The sequence below is a fragment of the Chelonoidis abingdonii genome, chromosome 17, assembly GCF_003597395.2.
Source record: "Chelonoidis abingdonii isolate Lonesome George chromosome 17, CheloAbing_2.0, whole genome shotgun sequence".
In the NCBI taxonomy this organism is placed as follows: domain Eukaryota; kingdom Metazoa; phylum Chordata; order Testudines; family Testudinidae; genus Chelonoidis; species Chelonoidis abingdonii.
Genome location: NC_133785.1, coordinates 34,596,664 through 34,616,173, shown reverse-complemented (window position 1 = coordinate 34,616,173; position 19,510 = coordinate 34,596,664). Strand labels below are relative to the sequence as shown.

General features: G+C 47.5%; 1 long non-coding RNA gene across 1 annotated transcript in view; it reads right to left on the bottom strand.

The window, feature by feature from the left end:
* Positions 1 to 19,510, bottom strand: part of LOC116815961 (uncharacterized) — a 42,833-nt gene that overhangs the window by 9,221 nt on the left and 14,102 nt on the right. Inside the window, exons 2-3 of the long non-coding RNA XR_004371608.2 lie at positions 9,848 to 10,057; positions 1,745 to 1,820 (exon numbers count right to left, since the gene is read on the bottom strand). This is a non-coding gene — a long non-coding RNA (uncharacterized LOC116815961). The remainder of the gene's footprint in view (positions 1 to 1,744; positions 1,821 to 9,847; positions 10,058 to 19,510) is intronic.

Sequence of the window (19,510 nt, the reverse complement as noted above, 5' to 3'; positions counted from 1 at the left end):
TCAGTCCCAGGCCCTGTTCCCACTCCATCCCTTCCCTAAAGGCCCCATCTCCATCCTGCTTCTTCTTACCCAGTCCCACCCCCTCCCCCGAGCGCGCTCTGTTCCTGCTCCACCCCTCTCCCCCAGTGCCTCCTGCATGCCGTGGAACAGCTGATCATGGCAGGTGGGAGGTACTGGGGGCAATAGGGAAGCCAGTTGCCAGTGGGTGCTCCAGCCCTGGAGCACCCACAGAGTCAACACCTATGAGCCCAGAATAAATATACAGATAGACCCTAACCGCCTTTGGCTGTGCCCATCTTTAATAACTATCTCACCCATCCATCCATTAGAGAAACATCAATGCCAAGCCTTAGAAGTAGACTGCAGAATGAACTGAAGCTCTCCTTGATCTTCCATGACAACTCTCAGCCTCAACTAGCCGACCAGCCTGAACAGCAGACTTGGGCTTTCAATTTGATCAACTACATTTGAGATCTGGGTTGTTAATGATAAAATATTTCAACTTATTAATATCCCTTTAACAGTTCTCTCATAACAGGCATCATACCAATGTCCAGATCCTCAGCTGGTGTAAATTGACTTCAGCTGGTGTTAATCTGTGTAGTTTCACTGAGGACCACAGTGAAAACCTCTGGTACATATTTAATCTCAAGGCATTTGTTTTCTAGGCTATTTTCTCATTGCAGTTTAACCTTGGGGAGACATTGACATGACCAGGGCAAGGGAAGGATGGTTGTGTAGTTAAAGCACAAGACTTGCACTCCTGTGGGTCACACTGTCTTGGTTTACTCTTGTGTAACATAAGGATAGCCACACTCTCTTACTTCACAGGGTTACTAAATTTAGGTCTGTACAGTGTTTTGAGATCCTGAGATCAAAGAACAGTCTCCTAAGACTTGCGATTAAATTTGTCATTGATTGCTTCAGCAGCTTGGGGTCACATTCTGCTCCTTTCCACTGGTATAACACCGCAGACTTTGGCCCACTTCAATTTGAGTAAACAACTAGCAAAGTGAAGTGGAAGAATTATTAAATAATGCAGCGGTTCTCAACTTTTTCCATACTGGGCCTCCCAACAGCTCTTCCGCTTCCATCTAGCCAGGATCTAGCTGGGACTTCCATCTCACTTAGCAGTATGGGAGAGCAAGGTGGGGTCAATATCTCCAGGCTGAGAACCCCTACAATAGTCAAAATGGATGAGATATTAAAATCCACATATCAAGACTTAGATTGGAAGCCTCATCTGAAACTTAGCATTTGCAGTGTAGCATTTTTATTCCATGTTTTCCCACTGTGGGTTTTATCTGCATGCTATTGATCTCTATTTAGTGCAAGGCTCTAGGCAGCAGACATATATGGGAAAGAACCACCACCACAACCACCCAGCAAGTTGTCTATCTCCTGTACTCACCTAACAGACTGATAAATGTTTCAGGATCGTGGGTGGATTTAGTTCTTGGGCACTACTTCCACCATCCGGATGCAGAAAGGAGACATGGGAATGGATGTGCCAGAAGCAGCTAACAAAAATGATGGCATTGCCCGAGAAAAATAGGGAAACAGAAGAGAGGGACACAGAAGTGAAACCCCAAACAGACTTTCCTTTAGTTCTGGCAGGCCTTGCTACATGGACATCTTAAGACACACAGATGTACCCCAGGGCATGAATGACAGGTACCAGGGAAATCCCATTGAGTGGGATACTAGAAGACAGCATGGCACAACAGGTTATTCAGGCACTTACCACACTTCAGCTCCTCTTTGAACGAGGAATGCTTCCGGAAGAAACTAAGCTCTTGGTGTGTGCTGCAGCTGACAGCCTGCACGTTTAAAGTACAGGTGACAATAAACACCCCAGCAACTCAATACTGACAAACACAAAAGAGCCAAAACTCTTGCCGTGGACTGTCCAAGCCAAAACCAGCCTCGAGTCATTGTGTTTGTTAAATGGCACAATTCCATTTTGCTCAGTGATTAAAACGTTACTTTCCTTCCACGTGGATGGCTTGTTTTACCTTATTTCCATCTGTCACATTGCATCCTGCTGAACATGGTGCCTTGCGACTCTCAAAGCACATCAGTGGCAACCCTGTTTCCTGGCTTGGAATTAGCAGGGGTACATGATGCAGCGTTCCCATTAACATACTGCAGTCTGCATCAAGGATGCATGTTCTTCTCTATTGCTCTATCTTGGACTCTAAAAACTCAACTGGCATATTTTAACAGACAGTTAATTAAGCAATCCCCCCCCTAAATCCCTCATTACCAGCCATTTTCATTAAGCAATTTGTGCGCTAGCAGCTCAGGGTGTTAGTGCTTTCATTAACTCTGTTCACTGGTTTACAACAGCCACTGGTTAGTTATCATATAAAAGTAACAACCATAGAACTCAAAAATATAAGGACTTGTCTCTTTTCCTTTGTATGCTGTCCATTTCAGGAACGTGCAATCTTAATACATGTTGATTATTTTGTTTTCTTGATGTGGTTTTGGAGGCAGGTTTGTTGCAAATGGTACAAAAGAAACAGTCATTAGTAAGAACACAGGATTTGCCATCCCAAATTAGATCATTATCCTGTCTTATCCACTATTCTGCGTTCAGCAGTGGCCAAAATCTGATAGTATAGAAAGGGGAAATCCCTATAATGCATGTAGCCAATTGTTCTGCATTGCATGTGAAAAGGCAATTCCTTTATAAACTCTGCTGATATCCTCTTCTACCCTAAAGCACAAGATCTGAATATCCCAGCTAATTGCAGATCTAGAAATTGTTCATGAAATTTCATCGGACCCTTTTTAATTTAATCTGTCAAGTAATCTATAGTAAAATATACCACCACAAAATAAAACAGCACAAAGAGAGCTAGCTGTTTGTCATAGTTTTTAAAACTCAGAAACTATAGTGGACATAAATGAGAGATCTCCTTTAAGTTGCACTGTTCCATTAGAGGCAGTGGGTCATCTACAAAGCCTAAATGAATGATCATCTTTGCCCTGACATCAAAGCAGGATCAGGCCTTATATGAAGGGGTAGTGACTTTCTATTCCTTTACATTTAATCAGGCGAGCCCTCTCACCTTACAGGACTGAGTAAGAATGAGGAACTGATGAGCTTTTACTAAGTCCTCCTGATCTTCTATGCCTTTGGTCAAGTCCCTTAGAACACTGCAACAGAGAACCAGAGAAATCAGCGCCAAGTCATGTCTTATAGGGATGATTGGTGGAGGTTTTTAAAAGTTTTCAGAGATACTTAGGGGCTCTCCCTGATCCTGGGGGCCACTGAGTAGCCTCAGTTCCCACTGCAGGCAACAGGAACCGAGGGCACTCGCCACTTCTGAGGAGGACTGGGCCCTAAATGGGAGGAAATGGTAAGGAGAGAGAAATGCTGCCAGACACAGAATGATAGATACAAAATAAGGGGTGTGGGCACATGTGAGCAGAATACAAAGTGATGGAACATTCTGGAGAGGGAATAGACTTAGAAGTTATGGTACAAAACCCACTGTCACAGGGGTCCCCCCATCCAGAGCAACCGCCTGTGGTAGGCTGTGGCATGACAGGAACACCTGGCTCAGTTTTCCTTCTTCAGATTTCCCAGATATAGTCAAAAACATCTTTCCAAGTATAAAAATAGCTCTTAGGGGGTTCCTTTATTACAAAAGTCCTGTGCTCATGTTATAACAGAAGTCCCACAACCATAGGCCAGAATTCCCCCAGCATAGTCCAAATGGTACATGCAACATACTGCTCTGGTGTCCTTCACCACGGCCTAGCTTGCCAGCATCCCTCACCATGGCCCGGCTCACCAGTTCCATCCCTACTGGCCCACTTTGATTCAGAGAACCAGCAGGAGTCTCCCCTCTGCTGCTTTCTGCCTCAACCCTTTTGAGCCTTCTCTGGCCTTCGTTCTCTAGCTCAAGGAGGACAGCCAGCTGGCTCCTCCACTGGCTTCCTCATAATTCCTCATGCTTTCTGCAGCTGTCTCCAAACTTTTCCTGACAATCTCACCAGAGCCCTCCATGATCCATTATAGCCCCCGGGTGCTGCTCCACCATCCTACTTGGCCAGATGGGAGCTAGACCTAATTCATTTGCTGCTGGGCCCAGCCACCCTATGACACATCTAATCTCCTCCATCTCAGGACAGTCGCGGTGAAAAAGCACTGAAGTTAGTGGGATATGGTGACAGGAAACTACAGTAAAGAGTGTGATAAACCTCAAGACATCAATGGAGATAGCTCACCTCACCACTGCAGGAAAGGATATAATTTGTAACAGGCCAAAATCCAAAGCTTTGGTCACCCCAAAATACCAACCTGCAGGCAGTTTGCTCAGTCCTCCAGCTAGCTACTTAAGTTCTTGGCCCCTCCCCTTTCTACTCCATTAATGTAACAATCGCCATTTCAAAGTACTTTACTGCAATGGGGTGCACTCGCTTCTCACGAGCACCCCTTTCTCAGTGTGTGTTCTTGCACACTCTCTGTTTATGGTTGATCCTTGGTTACTCAGCCCTAGGGTGACCAGATGTCCCAATTTAATAGGGAAAGTACCGATATTTGGGGCTTTTTCCTATATAGGCTCCTATCACCCCCTACCCCGTCCCGATTTTTCACACTTGCTCATGGGTGGCAAGTTTGTAGAAATTTTGGTGGTGCCCAGAACCTGCCCCTCAAACTCCACCCCCACCTGCCTAAGGCTCTGGGAGGGGGTTTGGCTGGGGGGGAGGAGGTCTGGGGTGCAGGTCCTGGACTGAGGATTAGGGTGCAGGAGGGGTGCAGGGTGCAGGCTTTGGGATGGAGTTTTGGTGCTGGGTGCAGGCTCCGGGCTGGGGCAGGGGGTGGGTGTGAAGGAGGGGGTGAGGGATGCAGGCTTTGGGATGGAGTTTGGGTGCAGACTCTGGGCTGGGGGTGGGGGTGTAGGAGGGGGTGAGGGATACAGGCTCTGGGAGGGAGTTTGGGGGCAGGAGGGGGTGTGTGGGAAGGGGAAGGGGGTGCATGCTCTGGAAAGGAGTTTGAGGATAGGAGGGAGTGCAGGGGTGAGGGCTGTGGATGAGGGGTTCATGATGCAGGAGGGGGCTCAGGGCTGGGGCAGAGGATTAGGGTGCAGGGGGGATAAGGACTGGGGCTGAGGGTTTTGGGGCATTGGAGAGGCTCAAGGTTAGGGCGGAAGGGCAGGGTAAGGGCAGCCTGCCCTGCCATTAGGGGATGGGGGAGTGCTAGGACCCTGGGGCAGCAGTTCTGCCAGGAGCCTCTCCACATAGGAATGTGCTACAGGGGCAGCACAAGTAGGCATGGGAGAGGCACGGGTCACTTTCTTCCAGGCAGGGACACAGCGGGGGGGAGATGCATAGGGGAGCGGGGGCCGGGGCCCGATCCAGGCAGGGTTGGGGGAGAGACCCAGCTCCAAATATTGGTGGAGCAGGGCCTCCAGCCCTGAATATTCCTGGTGCCTGAGCACCTCAAAAGTATATAACCTGCCACCTATGCACTTGCTATCTGGTCACCCTACTCAGCCCTCCGTCCAAGTCTCACACAGTCTGTATGTGAAATAAAAACAAGGCAAACCCCTTTCAGGGTGCAAGTCCAACAGGCCTCTCTCAGCACCCTCTATAACTTCTCTCTCAAGTTGTCACTGCTCCAGTACAGGGAGGTGCCCCAGGGCTCCCTCCCTGGAGGTAAATGTCTTCGCCCTCTCAGGGCCTTTCTGACCCCAGCTAAGCCACTAGAAGAGTTCAGTTCCCCTTCTGGCGTATAAGTAAAGTCCAGGCCACTTGCCCAGTGGCTGGTGGGAGTAGGACCAGGTCCACACTCTACTCTGGGTCCCAGCCCAGGGACCCTATAGATTGCAGCTCTGTCGCATCCCTTTAGACTGCTGCTCTAATTCCCTGGGCCACTTCCCCATGGCTCCAGCACGTTCTTTCCCCTTTCCTCAGGGCCTTGTCCTGGTGGAGTCCCAGCAGCCAGCCCGGTGCTCCTTTGCGTTCCTTAAGCCTCTGCCAGCACCATTCTGTCCGAGGTCCTGCAGCTCCCTCAGGCACACCCTCCACTCTCTTCCAGTTCCAGCAAGGAACTGCTCTCACGCTGGCCCTTGCAGGTCTTCTTATACTAGCTGCCTGGGCCCTGATTGGCTGTGTCCCACACAGCCGATCTAGGCAGCTTGGAGGACCTCTCTGTTCCCCTTTCCTGGGCTGGGGTGTGACAGGGCTGTGAGGCCTCCAGTAGGGCACCTCTGGGCCTAGTCCATCCTCTCACATTTAACACGTATAATGGGGCTACATCCAAGGATCAGGTCTGCAGGACCCGGTCACAATTTTTTACGCTATCCATCCTGTGACCGGTTGGACCCCCCTTTCCAGGGTATCACCTGTTGCATTTGGGTCCCACTGAGCCCACCTGTCCCACCAGCCTGGGTTCCTCCCACTCTGTGCTGCTGGGACAGGCTCTCAAGCCCCCTTCCAGCACACACACGGGTAGGGTCACACACAACTGCAGAATCACACAGCGTCTGCAATCAGGTCTGTGTGGAAGGACTCAGCTCAGGAAATTGTCCAGCACTTTGGTGCACACTCCCTTTGGAGTGTAAACCCAAAATTATATTGTCTTGCACTGTGTAGATATTTATACACCGTAAGCTCATGAAATTTACCTCCTCCATCAATGTGGAGGAAAATATGCACAACTCTTTGCCCTCTCCCCCCAGGTATGAATTGCGTTTGGGTTTTGGAATAAACAACAAACAAGTTTATTAACTATAAAAGGTAAATGTTAAGTGATTATAAGGGACAGAAAACAGATTAAATAATAATTATGGAGATATACCTATCTCATAGAACTGGAAGGGACCTTGAAAGGTCATTGAGTCCAGTCCCCTGCCTTCACAGCAGGACCATGGACTGTCCCTGACAGAAAGAGAAAAATAAAAATGACAGCTGAGATGCTTGGCTGAGTAGAGCACATAGTGTGGCCCAGTTATGGGTGTGTCCTTTGCACATCACCCCATTCCCATCCTGGGTAGACTGTGTTTTGTGACAGATTCCCAGTGTAACCAAAAAGCCACTTTAAGTTCCGCTGGCTGCCAGTGACTCAAAGGAGATGGTATGCTAGCCACGGATCAGTAAGGAAATCTTGACCATACCCCCCTATGATGGCAGCATGGAGGAATGTAGATCTGTCAGGTCCCAATGACTGGAAGATCCCCTACACTGGGGTAATCCTTCTGTGACTTACTACTCTAGCTTCAAGACTAGAATCTGTTGGGGACAGAGCACAAAGATGCAGATTATCTGGCCAAGAGACTCTTGGGGGACACGAAGAATGAAGGCTAGGAAGAAACAGGGATTTCAAAGAAGTCTTGCCAACCCATAAGCAGAGCTTGATCAGTCTGGATGTTACAGGCAGAATTTATGGCAGCACATAACTTCAGAAAGGGACCCTGAGCCTGCTCTGATGCATAGATCTTGGCAAAGAAATTAGTTTCAAATGTTGCACGGTTATAAACTGGGTCTGACATTGTCTTTTCATGGAACTAAGATTGGTTTATTTGCTCCCAATGTACTGTGCCATACCGCTACAAAATCCCATCTCTTCAGAAGGGGTTGGGTTTTTTTTACTTAAGAAACGTGTCCTGCCTTTTATTATATTTGTATTAACTGTAATAACACAACTATGCAGGCAACCCTCTTGCAGCCAAGCTTCGAGTGTGGCTCGATATGGATAAAAAGATTGGCTGGTAATAGGTACAGCTGCTCAGATCCAAATGACAGGTGAAATAGCACATAAGGCTAATCAAGAGAGTGGAAAGTGGACACCTACCAGTGTGAACATTGGATTAAGGCCCCGATTCCCAGCAGCACTAGTTAGTAGTAGTTACTAGTACTTTGCACCCACTGTCTCCTCACTTTGCACTGGGATAAATGCCTTCCCCATGTGTAGCTGACAGAGAAGAAACAGTTCCTGGATTTATCAATTGGTTTAGCTCTGAACCAGCTACATCTCCCTTTGTTCCAAGGGATGGGACCCGCCCCACAGAACCACTTCAAAATATCCTGATCATCCTAGGCCATATTCACATTTAAGCAAACCTTTACATTGCTTTACAATTTCAGGTAAATTCCACACGGGCAGTACCATCTTCTAATTAGCCATCTCTCCTAGCCCTGCTAGCACACGGATCGTGACTGTGCTCAATCCTTGTGCGGGAATGCTTCTTGCACACTCATGTAGCAACAGGGCACACCTAGCTCTTCACGTTCAGGGGTTGTGGGACTTTGTCAAATAATTTATCTGTAATAATGGATGTCATCTACACCACTTACATAGATTCTGAAAGGCTTTGTTATGTGTCTATGAAGAGTAATGGTGTCCTATTAATGTGCACGTGCACTCATCCCATTGCATTCCATTAAGACATCTCATCTCTATTGCCAATTAATAATCTAGAAACGAAGACAAAAAGCTGAAATAGGGCTAGCTAATACCAGATGGCTCAATCCACCAAGGCGGCAGCTGCATGAGAATCAAGTTCTATGCAGCTCAGAGCACTTTGGTAATGTCTGGTAAGTAAGTACTGCATGTGTTGTTATTAATAACTGAGGTCACTGTGGTGAGATTATAGGGTGACCAGATGTCCCAATTTTATAGGGACAGTCCCGATTTTTTGGGTCTTTTTCTTATATAGGCTCCTATTACCCCCTATCTCCTGTCCTGATTTTTCACACTTGCTGTCTGGTCACCCTAGGTGAGAAACATGGAAGTCAGGAGAGTTTTACCTGGTAATTATTGATTTTCTGTGGACTGGGAGGTTCCCAGCATTTTCAAGCTGCCTCAATGTACATGTATTAAAGTCGTTTTGTGGGGACTACAGTTTGTGGCTCCAATTTATTGATTGCCAGTTAACTGACATTAACAAATACAATTGTAAATGCAAGTCTAGACACTCCTTGTTTGTTCCAGGATACACATGTTTGTGGTTTATCTGTGTCCTGGAAGAAACAATTGGAGAGGGGAGGGTGTCTGACTCTAGACTCATATCTACCCTTCTTTTAGTTAATTGGCAACCAATCTGAGCTAAAACAGGACAGCAAACACTAGTCTAGAAAAAGCCCCTGGGCCAGGCACTATACAAACAAGCCTCAAAAGACAGTTCCTGTTCGAGAGAGCTTGAAATCTAGGTGAGCAATCTAAATCTGATTAATTATGAACAACTCACTTTGAGGAAAAATTTAGTAGAAAGTCTGATTTGGGTTAGATACTCTAACCCTCCAGGCTAATCCAACACAATGGAAGAGGAGCAAGGAATAGCACGTTATACTGACAAGTTTTGCTGTGGTTGCAGCTCACTTTTGAGAGTGACTTTAGCTGACTTCCCTTAGTTTAGGGGAAAAAACCCAGATGTCTAAAGTAATTTAGTCTCATCAGTTCCTATTTAAACACGGAGATCCTGGCTTGATAACCTTTGGCATGCTGGTCCTACATGACCCCAGTAAATAATCGAAAGAACCCCCATTCTCTAAGTCATTTATCTTCCTGCAGAACACAATGATTAATTAGTTTACAATAAAAAGTTCACATTTGCCCTTGACTAGGCAGAAATATTATTTGCATTCTTCCACAGCATACTTTAAATTAAAATCATTAGCTGTCTTATGTAATTTAAACCATGAAGAAACCAAAACATGATTAAAAATATGACAACGGGAGGTGGCTATAAAATTGAAGACTAAATGAGTGAATTCAAAAGACTAGCTTAGTCCCTCAGTGCATTGTGGTATGCATTTCACTCATTCTAAAGTATTACATTGTCAGCACTAGTAAATACTATTAACAACAACGCATGCGGTACGTACTTACCAGACATTACCAAAGTGCTCTGAGCTGCATAGAACTTGATTCTCAGTTGCAATAAGCTTGTAACATGGTGCAAATGGCTCCCTATCTGTTCTCATTACCATGGCAGCTGCCAAGCTGGTCAAAGGACTCCACACTGGCACTGGACAGATCAGGAGGTGTATTGTTTGGCTAGCGTCCATTACACTACAGTTATCTCCTGCTTTCCATGGCCTGTAGGAAAGCAGAGTGTAAATCAGAGTGACCCCAATGCTGCTCTAGCTTACTCCTAGGGCTGGGTGGGTCCCTGTGTGGCCCCAGAATACAGGGAGCATGAAGTTGTCTTGAAGCCACCCCATGCCCCATCCTTATCCCAGGACTGGAAAAGAGTCCCTGAGAATCAGGCACTTAGCATCCATTATTCCCATGCAATAGGAAGTGACTACAGATGCAGATTATTTTGCAGGATTGTGCTCAGTCACAAGACGGACTGTTATGGAATCAGAGTGCTAATGTGCTCTTTCATTATGGGAAGGATACGATTCTGTCATGGAGGTCACAGATTCTGTGAACTTCCCGACTTCTTCTGAGGCGCAGCTGCCAGAGCAGCAGCCATGGAAACAGCTGACTGGTGGTCAGCCCTGGGGCCTCTGGAGCCGCTGGCCGTCTGCAAGCCCAAGAGCAGTGGCCACAAGAACAGCAGACCAGCGGCCAGCCCCGGGGCTGCTGAACAGCAGGCCAACGGTCAGTCTGGGGCCGTCAGAACAGCAGGCCAGTGGTCTTCTGCCAAAGCACCTCTCTCTGGCCTGCCAGAGCAGCAACTGGGGTTGGGTCAGCCCCCCTGAGGCTGGAGCAGCAGAAATCAGACCCTGCCGCTGGAGCCATGGTGGGGCTGGAGCAGCTTCAAGCAGGACCGGCTCCAGGCACCAGCACAGGAAACAGGTGCTTGGGGTGGCCAATGGGAAGGGGCGGCATGTCCAGGTCTTTGGCCGCAATTTGGAGGCGGGTCTCTTGGTCCCTCTTGGAGGCAAGGACTGACAGTCAAATTGCTACTGAAGAATGAAGCGGCAGAAGTGCTGCCGAGCGCAGCTTTCCTCCGCTCCACACCAGCCACTTGGGGCAGCAAAAATGCTGGAGCTGGCCCTGGCTGCAAGCCACAGCAGCGCTCTGTCTATCCCCCGCCCAGGGACAGGTTGTAGGCTTCCATGGATTTGTTTATTCCTCATGATCTGTCCCTGACTTTTACTAAAAATACTTGTGACAGAATCTCACCTTAATTATGGGACTGTGCTTTCCAGTGGCGTGGTTATTGCAGGAACTCTGGTAATTATGACAGGGTGATCTTTTTGCCAAGTCTGGCAGTCTTTGGGGTTTTTCTTCAAGCCCCAGCTCCTGGAGTCATATAAATATGGCACAATTTCAGCTTTCACTTTTTAAAAGGAAAAAAGTTTCTAGCCCTTGTGATTGTGGGAAAAAAGCTTGAAAATGTGACCTGAGTGTCCCCAAAAGCTGAGAAACCAGAAAGCAAAGAGAAAGAACCCACCTTATATATAGAGAGATAATGATTTTGGGGGCCTGGCTCATGATTTCTAAATGGACAGGGTTGACAATACTGACCTCCGTGGGAGCTGGGGGCAGTCAGCACCTTTCAGGATTGTGCTCCCAGCGCTTTATTCAGCGGACACACAAGCACAGTCTACGTTTGTCATACATGCCACATAGCAATGGCCAAGGCCCAATTCAAGATTTTTTGGCCACCGGAGAGGTTATTATTGCAGGTTTCCATTCCCTCGGCCACCTCTTCCTCCCACAAATGATTCAGTCTCCCCTAACTCTTCCCATACTAATCCCACAAGCTCTCCTTTCCTGCTCCCTCATCAATGTGCTCAGACAACAACAGACCTGGAGGCTCACAGTAAGTGGGGGATGTGATAGAGGTATATAAAATCATGAGTGATGTTGAGAAAGTGGATAAGGAAAAGTTATTTACTTATTCCCATAAAACAAGAACTATGGGCCACCAAATGAAATTAATGGGCATCAGATTTAAAACAAATAAAAGGAAGTTCTTCTTCACACAGCACACAGTCAACTTGTGGAACTCCTTACCTGAGGAGGTTGTGAAGGCTAGGACTATAACAGTGTTTAAAAGAGAACTGGATAAATTCATGGTGGTTAAGTCCATTAATGGCTATTAGCCAGGATGGGTAAGGAATGGTGTTCCTAGCCTCTGTTTGTCAGAGGATGGAGACAGACGGCAGGAGAGAGATCACTTGATCATTTCCTGTTAGGTTCACTCCCTCTGGGGCACCTGGCATTGGCCACTGTCAGTAGACAGATAGTGGGCTAGATGGACCTTTGGTTTGACCCGGTACGGCCGTTCTTATATTCAAGACTGACCCACAGCTCAAGGGGATTTTTCTCTGGTATTATGGATTTTGTATGGTCCAATAACTGGTTCTACCTTTATTCAGGACTTTTTATAGCAGGGGATCTATTTGAATGACACTTGGAGCTAAATCCTCAGCTGGGGTAACTCCACTGAAGTCATGGGAGTTGTGCCAGCTGAGAATACAGCCCTTAGCTTTTCTTTTCCTGGTTGTTTCCAGGCAGCACACACCCATTTGCAGGTATCAGTGGAGAATTGCTTCCTCATTCTGACTCACAGCCAGGGTTGCAGGAGGAACTGAGAGTGACCGCCCAAACACTGAGCCCACAAGGGAGAGAATGTTGGATGAGAGACAAGAGGAAGAAAAAATATTAGTGGTACCATGGTGAATCACCACAGCCATGGGAACCACTGATTAATTGGTCAGTTGGGGCACATTGGTCAGTTTCCAGATCTCACGCAGTTTCCAGATCTCCTGCCCAGCTTCACAACTGCTGTCATCAGGAAACATTCAGCAGAGGGAATTTAATGGTGGAGGAAGAGACTATACACTGCAGTTAGCCAGCAGCAAGGTTTTGCAGCATCAGTTTGCAGGCTGGTTTACTCCAGCGCAAAGACTGCCACACCCTTTGTCTCAGGCCCTGGTGCCCATGCTACAAGGGATGACAACACAGAAATTGGCTTAAACTGAGCCCTCACTAACTGAACTAACAACAACTTTACTTCTTAGGCAGTAGTGTACCAATGAAATTTTGGATGGTTGAAATAAAAATAGAGAAGGATACTGAAACCCCAATACAATGACCTTCTGCAGGCAGGTATTACTGTAATATTCCATCAGAGCTAAGAGTCACTAGATGGTATTTTTCCTAATAAAAAAAATTTCTCACCAGCTTCTTGGTGCTTTGAAATGTAAATGTGTTTTGAGGAGAAGCCTGGGGAGGTGAAAATGGCATGTTATTCAGCAGAGCTGCTCCCCCTGTGTATTCTGTCATGTCTGCAAGTTCTCACTCCTGTTAGCACCACAGAGCCAACTCAAGTGAGGGAGAGCCAGCTGATTGTTACCTGAGTCACACACATCATTAACAGAGCTGTTGTTAATTCAGTCCCAGCTGCAGCAGGCTGGTGGCGAGTCAGGAAGAACCAAAGATGAGCCCAAACCAGAATGAAAGAGCTGACCTCTTCTGAGCTTTAAGGTTGAGTCCAAAGGGAGATTTTTTGCATGTAAGAATCTCCTTTGGGGAGAGATTAGCTGTTTTTCCTCTTTGTAAAGATTCTGGCTTTCCTTAGAACAAGAAGAACTTTTGCCACTGTGAGAGAGTAAAAGCATGTGCTGGGTGTGTGACATCCCTTCTGGTGACTAATCTTCATGGAAGATAGCTGATTACTGCTACCACCTATGATCTTAATCCTCTAGCTCAACTGCTAGAGATCTGTGCTTTAATCATGGATTGAAACCCTGATGATGGCCTGTATAGGGAGTCTTCACCGGTTTGGGATTGTATCCTGAAGTAAGAATCATTTTTCTTAAGGTCAAAATTATCCTCTCTGACACACCCTAGAGCTCACTAGTTGCAGAATTTTTGGGCGGTTTTCACCCCTCTCTGTGTCCTTCTGTTACTTTTTTCTTGGAAGACCTGTGTGCATGGACAGAGGAGGAAATCAGGAGCTTGCCTTTCCTCTGCAGAGGTGTCAATGCAGTTTACTCTTTAGTTTTTCGGTTTTTTATCTTCCCATTGCACTTAATGCAGAGCAGTGAGGGAAAAAAAAGCTTTAAAAATGTATATTTTACAAGACAGTTGTGATAAAACAGTAGTGCCAATCAAAAGAAAAGCTGGGCACGTTTGTACTTTCCTTTCCCATAATACAGAGTAATTCAGCCACCCCATCAGAAGATAAGAATTACTTTAGAATGATTTTCTTTTAATAGCTCTGTCTGAAACAGAGCAAATTTCTTTGCTAGTCATTACAGCTGCTGGCCTGCAATGAATGGCTGGCTGGAGACAAAGTTAGAATTTAAAGGCAGACTCCTGCCATCACATAAATAAACAATGAGCCCTGTGACCATTTCATTAGAGGACTTAAATAAGCATTTCACATGGCTGGCCATGATGTTACTCATATAATACCTATTTAAAGAAGACATTTAAAGGCTTGGAGGCATTACTGCACTCTCAGCATCATTAATTTGCCGAGCTGATTTATGTTTTACGCTAGACATGAGAGCACGAGGTCAAAGCAAATGACTGTGTGTAGAATAGGACACAAAATGAGATACTGAAAACATTTGCTTGTGTAAAGTACACACATACATTATACTTATGCATGGCAAGTAAATCTAAGTATTTATGGCTAAAGGCCAGGAGGGGTAAATCAAGGTGTCTACTGTTATGTCAGGTATATATCCTAATAGCAATTAGAAACTGCAGTAATGGCAGACACTGACATGCAAAGGCACTCCTGCATTAAAAACTTGGATTGCAGTGACAATCTCATGCTGGTTGTTTTAACTAGTGATATGCAGGGTAACAACAACCCATTGATGAAGAAAGTGAGGTTCCTGAATAGATGGGGGATCAATAACTCATTACATGAATACAGGGAATGGCTTTCGCTTGGTTATAGTTGATTTTTGGGGTCCACAGAGGCTGCACCTTCAGGATGACCTGAATTCTGAGACTGTCATGGCTAATCTAGACTTGGATTCATTAAATATCAGTGAATCCTTAGCAATTTTTGCAGAGATGATGTTGGAAATGTAAATCAGTCACTGGGATGAGAATTTTCTCTCCGGGGTTCCTCCTAAATCCCATGAGTTTAGAGTCCCCCACACAATTGCTGTTAGGGTTTGTGAAGCCTGTGGATGCTACTGATGTTGCTAGGATTTCTGCAAGCTCCTACATAGGAGCTATTGGGCTGTTGCAGCTAATTCCATCAGTATGGACAATGCACAGGACCAATAACATGGGATAACACTGACATCCTACTTGCCTTGGTTGCCTCATCTGTAAAATGGGGATAATAATGTGGCACATGTAGCTGTATAAGTGGAAACAAATAGCAGAAAGAAATATATAATGGTGCATTTCCTGGACTGGACTAAGATTTTAACGCATGTCTTCTTCCATCCAGGACACTTTAATGCAACACTGCTATTTGCAATGGGGATGGCTATGATATTGCAACTGCAACATTGTGCTGTACTGCAGGTCAAAACAACAGAAATTCTCTCTCTCTTCCTCCCTCCCTCCTGACCTGCCCTGAAAATTTCTCTATATATCTCCGGGAACAAATCTCCTCCCCAGGGTTTTGAGACAGACAATGAGTGTAATTCATAGTAAGAAGGGAAAGCCCAGTACAGAGATACGTGATAATCCTTCTTTGAGGGCTATTGACATTCCCTTGCATTCAAACTGCCACTCTGGCCCAGGAGATGCCTAGTAACTGACCATGGCTATTGCCAAATAAGGAAAGTGACAGGACATTTCAGTCATATCATTTGCCTGAAAAGGACAGCTCAGACAGGGAATCTTGAGATCTTCGGTGAGTTTTTCATAGGTACCTAAAGGGGTTTCTTGCAGGGAAGAAGTTATATGCAAACTAGGGTAACAACTCCCTAAACCTCTAATAGACAGGCTGGCAGTTCAGCTAGATCCACAGCTGCTCAGCAATGCACACATAATTTGCAGCCCCACACAATCAGGTGCATGCAGAAATCCCCACCCCCACCTCCAATTTGTGTTCTGACCCTCCAGGTAAGAAAGGGCTGTAGGACCAGGCCCATATGTGATATACATGTATATCATGCGTAGACAAATTTCCAGTTTTGCACACGCGGTTGTACATAAGCAAATACAGGCCTATCTGGGCGCTGACCTAGGCTGCTAAGACAAAATGCTAGTGCACACATGCAACTAATTGGGTTTAGTATTCAGGAGAAATAACATGGGCATTGACTCAAGTCCTCAGAAAACTGGTTATTAAATTGATATTTACTGAGCTGCATTTATTTCCTTTGCTTATAAGAGCAAATTAGCTGCACTGCATCATCTGAAAGTGATGGGTGATTTTTGTCTGTAAATTATCTCATTGTACTAACATCTGAAAAGGGCCATTTTGTTCTAATACAATACAAGAATAAATCCGCTACACTTCAGAATAAGACACTGCTGAGTAAACAAGCAAGGCCAAAAGACGTCTTCTGTAGGGAAGTGCTTAATTCCAAGCCAGTCCCTCCGCCTGACACAGAGCACTATGACTTTTTGCTTGACATTCAATGGACATTCGCAATCCAACTTTCACCTGTGATCTCAAAGTAAGTTGTTTGTACTAAAGCCTCAGACTATTATTTCTGTTTGCAGACAAAAGGAGACCCACCTGTCTGTGGACAGTACTTTTGATCCTAATCTATGGAAGCATCAAGAAGGAAATATCACATTAGTCAGAAGTCTGCAGCAGCTGAACAAAAAAGAGCCACACCCTTAGTTCAGAAATAAGACGTAAATTATCATCATACCCTGCTATGAGGCCATCTGGTTTTCTTAAGACATGTGATAACAGGGAAAAAAACTTAAAATATCTAAATTATCTTTAAAATTACGCTAGTTACAACATTTCACTTTGATTTTTATCCTACCTTCCTCTCCAGTGCCAAGGCAAATAGCTTTAGGGGATACAGATGTTACTGAACTAATTTTCACTTGTGAATGGAGTCTTATGGAAGTTAATTGTCTTGGTTCACAGGGAATCATGCAAATGCTGCAGGAGGAAGGGTCAGACTTCTAGAAGCTGGATTTTGAGCTTAATTAAGCAGCCCAAGGTGAGCAAACTTTTTGCCAAACTCAGCCTGAACTTCACGTTTGGAAGAACTTGAAAGTAGCAAATGTTAGCCTGTTTCACCCCCGCGTAGCCAACCATTGGGGGATGTTTCTTTCAGATATATATTTCTACTGCACACTATGGGCCAGGGCCAAAGCCAGAGGTGAAAGTAAGCTGGTACGGGCTGGTATGGAAGACCGGTAAGAAAAGGTGCAGTAGCTACCGGCAAGAAAATGGAGCATTCTCTCACTCTCTGACTCCGCGTCCTGGCTCCAGCAAAACTGAGGGTCTGGGAGCCCAGCTCCACTAATGTTCGGGGCCGGGTCTCCCCCCTGGCCCCACCTGCTGCCTCCCCTGAGTGTGCCCCGGCCCCCTTTGCTGCCCCAATGCACTGCCCTGGCTCCCTGGAGCAGAGTGTTTGTCTCCCCCAGTCCCCTGCAGCTCCATGCTGTCTGCCTGCATTAACTGCCGCCACAGGGCCCTAGTGCCCCCCCCCATGCCAGGTCAGTCTGCCCTTCCCCCTTGGACCCTTTTATTTCCCAGCGGGACCTTCCACCAGTACAGCTGCCTCCCTGCCCGCAGTCACTGCTCTTGCCCCCCACGCTGGGCAAGGGTCAGCCCCAGTGAAGGGCAGCAGCGAGGAGGAGGCACACATGTGATGGCACCCCCCCCCCGCATAGCACCCACCACAGGGGAGGCAAGGGGGATTCCTGGACCTAAAAGGGGCCCTAGAAGCACATGCAGTGACAGCGGGGGTGGGGGGGTGAGTGTGCTGCCGGGAGAGAGAAGTGGGTCGCTACCCCAGAGCTTGCTGCTGCCAGCAGGGAGAGAGCTAGGGGGGGAGTCTTTCTGTCTGGCTTCAGTCCCAGGGCAGCCTGCCTGCACCCCAAACTCATCCCCAGCCCTGACCCACCCCAGAGCCCACACCCCCAGCCAGAGCCCTAATCCCCCCCGCACTCCAACTCTCTGTCCGAGCCCTGAGCCTCTCCAACACCCCAAAACCCTCAACTCCAGTCCCAGCCAGAGCCCTCATCCCCCTGCACCCTAACCCTCAGTCCTGAGTCTCCTCCCACACTCCAAACCCTCATCCCCAGCCACATCCCAAATCCATCCCCAGCCTCACCCCACAGCCCTCACCCCTGCTCCCCCTCCCTCACACCCCCTCTTATCCCCAAACTCCCTCCTGGAACCTGCATCCCCTCCCTCCACACTCCCTCCCATTCCCAAACTCCCTCCCATCGCCTGCACCCCTGTCCCCTGCCCCAGCCAGGGCCTGCACCTCAGACCTCCTCCCCACCCAAACTCCCTCCCAGAGAGTCTTGGGCAGGTGGGGGGGGGCGGAGTTTGGGCGGGCAGAGTTTGGGCAGGGGCAGGTTCTGGGCACCACCAAAATTTCTACAAACCTGTCACCCCTGCTGGCAAGAGCTGGTGCGCCATACCGGCGTGGACCGGCTTCCTGAGGCAGCAATTTAAAGAGCTAGAGCTCAGAGCCCTTTAAATTGCTGCCAGAGCCCCACTGCCAGAGCCACGAGGTAGCGGCTGCGGGGCTTGGGTGGCGATTTAAAGGGCCCAGAGCTCCTGCTGCTGCTACCACTCTGGGCCCTTTAAATCACCGCTGGAGCCCGACTGCTGCTACCCCAGGGATCCAAGGACAATTTAAAGGGCCCGGGCCCTTTATATAGCCCCTGGAGCCCTGGGGTAGCGGCAGCAGGACTCTGGTGTCTATTGAAAGGGTTCGGGGCTTCTGCTGCCTCTACCACCCTGGGCCCTTTAAATAGCCCCCGGAGCCTTGCCGCCGCTACCCCAGAGCTCCAGCAGCAGGGCTCCGGAGATGATTTAAAGGGCCCTGGAGGGTACTGGCAGCAGAAGCCCTGGGCCCTGCTGCTGGAGCGCTGGGGCTCCGTCAGCAATTTAAAGGGCCCGGGGCTCTGCTGCGGTAGCAGCAGCTAGAGTCCCAGGTCCTTTAAATCGCCTCATTTAAATTGCCCCTGAATCCCGGGGCTCCCAGCCACCTCTGCAGCTGGAAGCTCAGAGGGTGATTTAAAGGGCTTGGGGCTCCCAGCTGCTGCTACCACAGCCCTAGCCCTGGGCCCTTTAAAGTCTCTGCCTCTTCTGGTGGAGGCCAGGTCCCTCCTCCGGATTCCGGAGTACCGGCAAGTCCTTTAAGTTACTTTCACCCCTGGGAGCCTCAGTTGATGCAAATCTGAGTATTGCTATTGTCTTTAGTGGAGTTACACCAATTCACACTAGCTGAGGATCTGGTCCTTTGTTCATCCCCACATTCCCTCCCGGTTTGTTGAAATGGGGTCCCAACACAATAGCAATTTTGCCCAAATAAGGAGTGCGTAATTGGTCCCATCAAATTATTATTTTTAGCCTTGTTCCATCTCATTCTTTCAGAGAAACCAATGACCAATAGTGACATCATGCATCAGTATGAGAATTTCTTGTATTAACTGTAGGAAATCTGGCCTTGAGCT